General features: G+C 48.4%; 1 long non-coding RNA gene across 1 annotated transcript; it reads right to left on the reverse strand.

The window, feature by feature from the left end:
• Window positions 1–640: 640 nt before the first annotated feature.
• Window positions 641–4,895, reverse strand: LOC132343255 (uncharacterized). The gene is made up of 2 exons (XR_009492005.1): window positions 1,934–4,895; window positions 641–853 (listed from the first exon to the last, which is right to left on the reverse strand). It is a non-coding gene; the product is annotated as an uncharacterized lncRNA (long non-coding RNA).
• Window positions 4,896–9,843: the final 4,948 nt, after the last annotated feature.

Consider the following 9,843-nt stretch of genomic DNA (forward strand, 5'->3'; position numbering starts at 1 on the left):
GTCAGACATGACTGAGTGACTTCACTTTCAGTTTTCACTTTCGTGCATTGGAGAAGGAAATAGCAGCCCACTCCAGTGTTCTTGCCTGGAGAATCCCAGGGACAGGGGAGCCTGGTGGGCTGCTGTCTATGGGGTCGCACAGAGTCGGACACGACTGAGCGACTGAGCAGCAGCAGCAGAGCCTACATTTCATTGACCATGAACGTCAGCACTGTTGGACTAAGAGCAGTGAGAATGAGGCATCAGGCAACGTTTAACCACCTCAGCAGGCGAGATACAATCTTCTTCAAAAGGCAAGGCAGGCGAACACTTTGAGAAGCAGAGAGATGCGGTGCACACCACTGGATCTTGTGTCTGTGGAGGGGGATGGTTCAGACTCTCAGAAGCAGTGATGCTCTGTGTCTCAGAGAACTGACCTTTGTTTGCCCGAGAAAACCTGGATGAGACTCACACATGACCTGAAGGGGCAATGAGCTTTGGTTCCTACATCACCACCTCTTTTGATATTCAATCTTCTAAGAGGATTTCTAACATGAAATCCATCTGATTTTCCCACCCCTGAAGTTCCAGAAGGGTTGCGTCTTTCAGTAGAAGATTTATAACGGGTAGACCAGGGCAGAAAGAGAAAACCACACCATCGTGATTGGAAAGACGTCTGGGGTTCTTTAAAAACAGTGGTGTGCTGAAGGGGCTGAGGGTGGGGTTTACATCCCCCCCACCCCTTGGGTCTGGAATCAAGCCTGCTCTGGTCAGATTGGGACCGGCGCACAGATCCAGGGGCTGGTAATCTGATCATCGTCTTTCTCGTTTTTCATGCTGTGTTCTCTTCAGAGCCCCTTCTCCTGGTACCAGCCTGTGACAGTGCGATAAGACACAAGAAATTTAGTCATCATGGCTGCACCGAAGGAGCTCAGGGAAGGGATTAGGATATTCCATAACCCTTCCATTAGCCACGGACCGGGCCGCTCCGCTGCGATTACAGGGCTCCGCACCGCCGTGGTTTCCTCCCTCTCTGCCTGCTTGGGGAGATTATATATATATATATATATGTATCTCCTGTTTTATTTATATTTTCACGTCCTATAAATAAAGCTTTGAAAGATTAACCCGGAAATAGTCACCATCACAATCAGCCCCCCGCATCTTGGCAGCAGACTCTCCAAAGTTGCACACTCTGCGCCTCCCCAACGACGCAGGCTAGGTCCCTCGCTGTCGGCAGTGTTATCAGAGCGCTCATCTGTGTTCTGTCTTTATTAGGAAATACAGACAGTGGACCTAAGCAAATTGACACGGGATACAGAGAGGGTGCCGATGGGGAGCAGCGTTTAGGGAAAAATAGAAGGAGCCGCAGAGGCAAAGCAGGGGGTTTCGCTTCCTGTCGCTGGGGGATGTGCACAGCTTTTTGCAAAGAGGCCACTTCTAACAGTGGTGATACCTCCTGGCAAGTCTCTTGGACAAAATGTGGACATGCCCCCAGCAAGACTTCTCTTTAGGAAGTCTTCACGCTGTGGATCTTTCCCTTGAAACATTTCATTCCCTTTTTAATTCTAGCAGTTAACAGCAACTAGAACAAAAATTAGTATTAACTAAAATTTTAATTTTATTTTGGGGGTGCAGTTTAAAAGTAACTGGAAAAGACTACATATTTTCTCTATAAGGAGGACATCTGAAGTGGTATAAGCAGGACAGCCAGCGAGAGGAGATGAGGAAAGGTACAGGCCATTGGTATTGATGAAGGGTTGAAGAAATTTTTAAGTAGTTGCAAATACAGCCATGAATCTAAAATAAATACGCTAATCATGCTCTGAAAAAATTAGTTTTAAACCAAGAGAAAGCAGTATTGACTACAAATCTCAAGTCCAGTCATGCACCAAAAGACCCTAGATGCCCGTCCGCCACTGAAAGATGCCTGACCCTGGGCACAAGGCCTCACCTGCAAACAGATACGATTACGTCTGTCCTTTTGGACTCCCCGAGTGGTGCAGTGGTGAAAATCCCGCCTGCCGATGCAGCAGATGGAAGAGATGTGGTCAGTCCCGGGGTCGGGAAGATTCCCCTGGGGGAGGAAATGGCAACCCACTCCAGTATTGTTGCCTGGAAAATTCCATGGACAGAGGAGCCTGGTGGGCTGTAGCCACTGGGTCACAAAGAGTCTGACTTGACTGAGCACAGCACAGCATAGCAGAAGGTTTTGATGGGGGTTTAATTAAATGCCATAACACAGGTGTGCCATAACACATAACCAGGATGCCATCATGGTTTTCCAGGATCCAGGAGAAAAATGGAGTTCTGACTCGAGTCCGTTGAGAACCAGGGGGTAGAAAAGCAGGGAGGATCCGTGGATCTGCTGGACCAAGCCTGAAATGGGGTCAGTGCAGGGCTGCTATCGGTTTCTACCCCGAGCACTGGTGCGCTCTCTCTCTCTCTCCCTTTTTGTTAAATAAATCAGGCCACACCCTGGTTGGGGCCCATATTACACAGCCCTAGTAGCGCTAATGTCCATTAGCATCCCCCTGACTCTTTCCGGCTAAAGCACTCTGCTTGCCACCATGGTTTTCTGTCTGCTCAAGAGGTACATTCACCCCGTCACTGATGGCTAAGCTCTGCTGTTGGACAATCTAGCCTTTAAACTGGTACCTGGAATTCTCTTTTCACATTGGCATCTCTTGCAGGCAACTCAGACCTATGGCTGAACGTCATCACTGAGCTTCTCAAAGACACTTGTCTGAGTAAACAAACTGCTAGTGGACTCGGAGAAATCTGACCAGGGCTCGTGTTTGCGCTCATGTAATAAGCTCATCTCTCAGCACCACCTCCCGAGCCTCTGTCCTTCCCACCCACACCCTGGCAGGGAAGTTCCAGCTCCTCTGCTCTGTTCATTCCAGCTCATGTCTAGATCCACGCTTTAAGAAGCCAGATGGCAAGTATGTTAAGATTCTTCTTGGAGTCCTGGTCCAGATGTTAAGCCCCAAGTAACAAGGGCTTCTCCCATGTCAATACACTCTCCTGTCCAGCTTCACATTCTGCTCTTCCTCATATAACACCTTCAAAGTCCATTCCTGCATATTCTCCATGTGCTGGAAGAAATCTGCAGTTCTTTTGGTTGTAACCTCTCTCCTTCCCTGCTCACCTGTGCGGTGACATGACATGGTTATTGGTCTGGAATAGATGAGAGGCAATGTCAAAGGTCAGGCTCCTAGGGAAACAATGTCTGAGATGGAGATGCGAAATCAGACAGCTTCCTGGGGACCACTCTCAGGACGAGGCCTGGTCAGGGGGAGGGGAGCAGGCCTGAGCAGAGGGAGGAGCTGTGTTGCAGAACTAATCCAGGAGAGGCTTTGACTGGTCCTGAGCTCGGATGCTGGGACGGTTCTGCCAATTTGTGCCATTTGGGGCAGAGGAGCCCTCAGACCCCCTCCTGGACCTGGCCTTGTGCACTGTCTTGAGAGTGGTCAGAATTCTGTGCTGGGCGCCCTCTGCATTCGAGCACAGTTCCTGGAGAGGAAGTCAGCTGAGTCCTCAGTGAGCAGCACCACTGCCCCAGTCCAAGGGAACGTTGGGTGTGAGCCTGCTGAGGATGTGGGGAGGTGCACCCAAATCCACTGGGTGGCATCTACAGGAGTCCACACTTTGTACCCCTTGCGTTCACTTGTGAATTCATCCCACGGGAAACAGAAGCTCTGAGCGTCTAGCTGGCTGTGCATCCTGGGAAACTTACAAGAGGAAGATGAGAAGGTGGACCAGAGCGTCCACTGGGGCCAGGGACCCTCCTCTCTGCCCCCCTGCAGTAGCCATCAGTACCTCAGCTGGCCGCACACCCTCCTGAGGCCCTGGTCGGGGTGCTTCCCCCTCAAAGACACCGGTGGCCAAGAGGGCAGCAGCAAATGAGCCAAGGGGCCACCTTGTGCCAAACCCACTTTTCAGCACCTGTGAACCTGTGATGTAAGAGCAGCTCTTCTCGCCAGGATGGTGCACCTCCCCTTGTCTGCTGGTCCAGCAACATGAGGACTCTGAAGAGGCAGAAGAGGCAGCCATGGCACAGTGTTGAATGAACGGCCTCTTGGTTCCCTGGTAGGAAAGGTTTGCCCTAGGGAACCATGACCTCATGACCTATGGAACCTCAAGGTGAGGGGACAGAGGAGGAGCCCAGACTGCCCCCCCTCCAGGATCCTGAGAGCAATGAGAAGGGCACTTCTGACTTCCAGCCTTTGATCCCATCTGCCCAACCTTTGTCTTCTTCATGGGGACCAGGCTTTGCTCCTGTTAGGGGATGAGGGCCGTGAAACTGGCTCAGCTTGCAAACGGCCACAGCGACTTCTGCTGGTGTAGACCAGCCCCCCAGTCCTCCGTCTCTTTCAGCAGGATGGTTGGGCACAGCCTTGTTGACCACCATCTTGGCTCCCGAGGCTGCCATGGCTCACATCCAGCCCCGTGGCTCACTCTGGGTCAAGCTCCCTGGGTGCAGAGACTGATGTCTGACACTCAGCAGCAGCTCCTCCCAGCACGGAGGTGGGAACCACATCCCGCCTGCGCGTGGTCCCAGGACCATGCTCCAGTTTGCTCCACTGTTGCCATCTTGAAAGGCTTAAAATATCTGATGGGAAGGCCATGCATTCTCATGTTGGACCCTAAGTTGTAACTGGTCCTGGGGACACAAATAAGGGCAGAAGCACCTGCTGGAGGATCATGAGCTTGTGGGTGACGGGAGGAAGCAGAGCCGTGGGTTAGGATCCCAGGGAGGATGTGAGACGGGAGGGCAGGGGCTGGGGGAGCCCACGGGACCAGAGGCAGGGTGGGCAGAGGCTACAGAGAGCTGTGAAGCGGGGGTGGCCACTCCACACGGAGGCCTCGGGTGAGCGTGTCACAAAGGAGGTGGTGTCAGAGGCATGAAGAGAGGGCGTGTCACAAAGGAGGTGGTGTCAGAGGCATGAAGAGAGGGCGGGACATCTAGAAAGAAAGGACTATAATGGACATTTGAGTATAAAGTATAAAGGACTATACTTGACATTTGAGATGGAGAAAGCGCTCCCTGAGCAGGAACCATTCCAGCTGGGTGGGGGGCTCAGGGCCTTGGGGGATGGGGGCCCAGCCCGCCAAGGAAGAAGGGATATGGGAGCACTTGGACAGAGAAAGGTTTTCACACTGGAGGACACTTTAGTGCACTCTGAGCCCAGTGTGCGTGCGTGCGTGCGTGTGTGTGTACGCGCGTGCGTGTTTGTGTGTGCTTGAGCCAGTCTCTTAGGTGATTATGACTTTTTACAATTGCATGTTCTCTAAATTGACCACCTTTCCCTGCCCAGAACAGTTTAACCTTTTCTTTAAAATTGGAGTACAGTTACATAACAGAACATTTTAACAACACTTCTGACATATCTAAGATTTCTTCCTTACTACAGACCACTCCCCACTCCTTTCATAAACACTAGCAGTATTTTTTTTCTTCCTTAAGGCAGAAACTTTAATGACAAAGCAAAACATGAGCCTTCCAGTCTCAGCAAATGGCTAAATTTATCAATGTTCTCTCAGTTTATGTGAAGTAGGAAGCTGGACCTTAATTGGTGTGTTTTGTTTATTTTTCTTGGTTTATTTGCTTCCATCCAGAAGGGAAATTTATCACAGAACAAAGAATTTATATCTCCAAAGCTTTATGCAGTCGACTATATTTCTTAATTAAAACACTAGGCTTAAAAGTCCACTCTTCTTAGGGTCCAGTTTAAAAGTTACTTTTTGTTTGCATGTTTTGTTTTCTCTTTGAGGCTGTCATGGTGAGGGTGTTAAGAAAAACTTTGTAAGCAGTTTTTCCTTTTTCCTTCTGGAGTCAGAAAGGATGAGAGAGGGGGATGAGGCCACTGTTGATGGGTTCTAGGCCGTAGCCACGCTAAGAAGGACAAACCAGAGTGGATTCCAACAGGTTCGGGCACAATTTGTTCGTGTATTGTAGGCAGTGTGTAGACCAAACATTTTCCCATAATAATAGCTCCTTTATCCAGAGACACTGACTGTCAGCACACACAGTCCTGGCATGTGACTCAGATGCACACAAACAATGGATTTGGAGGTCTACCTTCAGCCCTTGGCATTGAACTGTGTTGTGAACTTTTTTTTTTTTTTAATCTCAGAGTTATGGTTTCAGAAAACCGCTTTCTGTTTCTGGAGGAGTAAGACATTTAGTCTCAGCCTTGTGAAATATTGATAAGGTTCTGATTTGCAATGATTTTCTGTCTTTGCCGATTTTCTCAGTCTGTAGTCAGCTCACATTTCCCTGTGATTTGCACACATCCCGAGTCAGAGGAAATTAGGCCAGAGCTACTTCACTAGTGCCCGCAGTGACAGTATGTCCCCAGATATGGGAACTTGCCGTTCCATCGCAGCTTTATTTGGTCCACCATAAATATTTCATTCAGCCCTAAACGAGTCAGCTACTCAGTCCACAGCGATGATGTATACATGGTAGGATTGTCTGCAGTTCGTCCAAAGCAGACTAACTTTTAAACTGTCCTGTTTAAACTGCTTTAGTCACTTCAGATGGTCATTTTTTAATAAAAAAGATGTATTGTGCTTTATTTCACAAATTAAAAATTAGTTGAAACCTTATGAAATCACTAATATTTGACCCTTTTGACATACAAAAAGGCAATTTCTTATAGTTCCACCCAAATAATACTTTTTTTCTGGTGTAGTATACAAGTGATAACAAAGACTTTATAATAGAGCATATAGTTTTAATGGAGCAAACAATAATTACTGGAATCGCTTTAATTAGGATTTTTGTTTTAATAAAATTTTATGCATTTGATGTTGAAACTGTATTTTTTTTAATAAAGACTACAGAAAATAGCAAACCACAGGAAAGACTTTTCCACTCTTATTTTTTTGAATCTTAATTTATGTTGGAACATCGTTGACTAACAATGGTGTGTTAGTTTCACGTGTGCAGCAAAGTGGTTCGGTTCATACACATCCATGCATCTAGGCTTTTTCTAATTATCTCCCCATTTCAGTTATTACAGGATCTTGAGCAGAGTTCCCTGGGCTGTATGGTCGCTCCTTGTTGGGTATCCTTTCTAAATCCACCCCGAACTCCCAATCTGTCCGCTCTCCACCATTCCCGCCTCGTGACCTTAAGGTCTCGGAGTCTGTGATCTGTCTCCGTTTTGTAAATAAGCCCAATTCTACTCTTAAAGACGGCAGAATGCTATGACTGAAAGAACAATTACATGACTTCCAATTTGAGAATAGGCTGAAATTCCAACTGAAGTAAATTTCTTGCATTAAATCAAATGTGTTAATCTGTGTGAAGTTTTTGGTTGTCTAGTGACTTGTTTTGGAAACTTCACAAAAATAGTAATACAAATGTTTATGCTTCTAATAATTGCAACCAACAGCTTTTAAGCACAGAGTCAGATGCATGCCAGATGTCATAAGTATTCACTCATTATGCAGCATAGCTCAGGCAGCCAATAATATTATTATCACCATTTTACAGCTGAAAACAGTACGGCATATCAAAGTTATGAAAGTTGCCGAAATCACAGCTGTTTCTTACGGCAGACTTTGGGATCTAACTCTATGTATGTATGTGTGTGTGTATTTAACTCTAAGTATTTCAAAGTAGAGTTTATTTTGCTATAATATGTGGAGAAGGCTCTAACCTGTATCACATTTGCAAATTCCCAAGGTTATTGTAACACAGAGAAACATCAAATGGCCTAAGGGAAAATACTGTAGGATGGAGGAAAAGGAAGGTGGCCTTGAGAAGAATATTCTTGCCTGGAATGTACGCATACAAAAGAGATAGGAGGAATCTCTCTAGCACAGGAGTTAGCTCAAGTCCTCTCCTTTCCCCTTCCTGGAAGGGGTCAGGCCAGCGACCCAGAAGGCAGAGTGAGGGGCGCCCCTGGTCCCTGATTAAACCCCTGCACTAACCCTCGCTGGCTGGGGATGGAGCTCATCATGAGACCATCACATGAGCGCGCCGGTGATCTGGGATGATCACACTCGATCTCATTGCAGGACATGTGGGTGTTGGGTCAGCAGAGAAGAGGAATCACATTAATTGATGTGAGAAGAAAGAGCCCAGTGGGAGTGGCAGACGGACCTGGCCACTGGGTCTCCCAGGAGGAGCCATGAACGGGGACCCGGTCCATCTGGACAGCACATCCCTAAGGCTCCCTCCCCGCAGGAGACACATGCATCTGGACTCTCTAACGAGCGCATGTCAGTTCTCCTATGTCTTTGACATGTGGTCATGGTTAATCCCTGCCTTTCCACGTTGCTGTAAGGCTGACCTAATATTGCAGAGGCCGCTGGGCCCACTCACCGAGTCGGGTGCTCACGTAGGCCCTGCATGCCAGGCAGGGAGATGTCCATGGTCACCTGATTACCCTGCCCACTGCCATCGTCCGGCTGTGTCCTGACCCCAGTGAGTTCTCTCGAGAGGGATTAGGGCAGCCACACCCGTGTCAGCATCGGATGGGGAAACAGCTGGGCTGCAGTGGCTGGCATCAGCCTGTATCTTTGACCCACAGAAGGAATTGAGGTTGGGGTTTGCCCGTTTCCTTCTAACTCTGAGGTTCTTGCTGTCTCCTGGGTGTGTGTGTGTGTATTTCACTTGAGAACGCATCGCCAGAGGCACAGCCCGCAGGTTGTCCCCTCTTCTCTCTCCTCCTTTGTATGTCATCCTGCAGTGACCCTGCCAGCAGCACCCACACTGCAGCCACACAGCCCTTCCCGTGAAGAGGGACGGAAGGAGGGAGGCCCCAAATGCAGAGTGAGGTGGAAACCACTCAAATCCAGCGTTCCTCGGACCGTGGCCTCAGCCAGGACTGTGCACAGGCTGATATGCAAGTCCATAAGAGAACTACCCAGAACCATCTGGAGAAAGACTGCACCATTCCTTCCAGGGCAGTCTCAGAGGCAGAGTAGGGACCACAGTGGCATCATGTGAGCACTGAAGTCGGAGGATGGCCCTCTGTGGTGGCCTGGTGCTTCTCTAGAGAACGGGTGTCAGGATTTTTTAACACGGTGCTATCACTCAGCCATGTCTGACTATTTGCCACCCTGTGGACTGCAGCCCACCAGGCTCCTCTGTCCTTGGGATTCTCCAGGCTAGAATACTGGAGTGGACTGCCATTTCCTCCTCCAGGGGATCTTCCCAGCCCAGGGACTGAGCCTACATCTCTTGCATCTCCTGCTCTGGCAGGCAGGTTCTTCAGCAACTGCATTGCTCTGTATATTGAGTCTATTTTTATTGTCTTTTTTTAAACATTGTCACAAGTGTCACACTGGGATACGTTAATGTGTACAGAAAGTCGCATCCTTGCCTGGATCTCAGACTCCTTGAAGATAGGTTATTCAACTTGACTTGGACCTCTGACCTTTAATGTTTTATAGATAAATTGACCTGAATTTCAACCACAGTAAAGTCTAAAGCCTAGCATTCTATAGGAGGAAATGGCAGCCTGCTCAGTATTCCTGCCGAAAAAATCCCATGGACAGAGAAGCCTGGCAGATTACAGTCCAAAGGGTCGCAAAGAGTTGGACACGACTGAGTCACGGAGAGAGAGAGAGAGAGAGAGAGAGAAAGTTCAGTATTATAACAAGTTTGCCAAAGTGACAGGCCAAGCAATCAATCACACGTTGATCTAATAGAGAGGTGATCAGATTTCAAAGATGACACTTCTGGTTGTTGGGATGGGTTTAACAGCCTAGAAGATATGAAGGACAGTGACCAATGGTTTCCGTGTTTTGTGGGCGTTTAAACCACACGGTGTAAGAGCAGATACAATCTTAACTGCATGTCACCTGTGCAGACTCTGCTCTGGGTCTGCAGCCATCACTTCA

This window comes from Bos taurus, chromosome 20 (genome assembly GCF_002263795.3).
Source record: "Bos taurus isolate L1 Dominette 01449 registration number 42190680 breed Hereford chromosome 20, ARS-UCD2.0, whole genome shotgun sequence".
NCBI lineage: Eukaryota > Metazoa > Chordata > Mammalia > Artiodactyla > Bovidae > Bos > Bos taurus.